Raw genomic sequence first — 514 nt, 5'->3', positions numbered from 1 at the left:
CCTGGCCTCAGCATTAGGACACACGCCTGACCCCAGAAAGGGTCCAGCTACGAACGACAGAGCGGCTGCCCAAGAGAAGCTGTAGAGAGGCAAGAGACAAAGCAGCAAAGGCGTGGGTGCTGCCCGCTGCCCGGGCGTCGGCACCTGGGCGCTACCAGGAGGGGAGAAAAGCAACCCGGAGAGGGCAGGAAAGAAAGCCTGGGTACGTCCCTGGCGGCCCAGGGACTGCCGAGGGCAGGGCGGGCGGCTGCCTGGAGCGCACGGAGCTCTCCAGACCCAAGCACTGCACACACTTCCCAGCGGCTCCGGCCAGCGGCAGCCCCGCGGGCGGCTCGCCCAGTCCCGCGGCAGCCCCGGGGGCGGCCCGGGCGGGGTCCCCCGCCACGAACACGCCTGTGGGCGTTGAGCCGCCCCGTCCCGCCTCCGCAGAGGCCGCAGCCGCAGTCCCCCCGCCGCTGCCCGGGCCTGCCGGCAGGCTCGACACGTCCCGGCCCGGCTCGCTCCCAGCCCGGCC

The sequence above is a fragment of the Erithacus rubecula genome (assembly GCF_903797595.1).
Source record: "Erithacus rubecula genome assembly, chromosome: 10".
Lineage (NCBI taxonomy): Eukaryota > Metazoa > Chordata > Aves > Passeriformes > Muscicapidae > Erithacus > Erithacus rubecula.
This window is presented reverse-complemented; position numbering follows the sequence as displayed.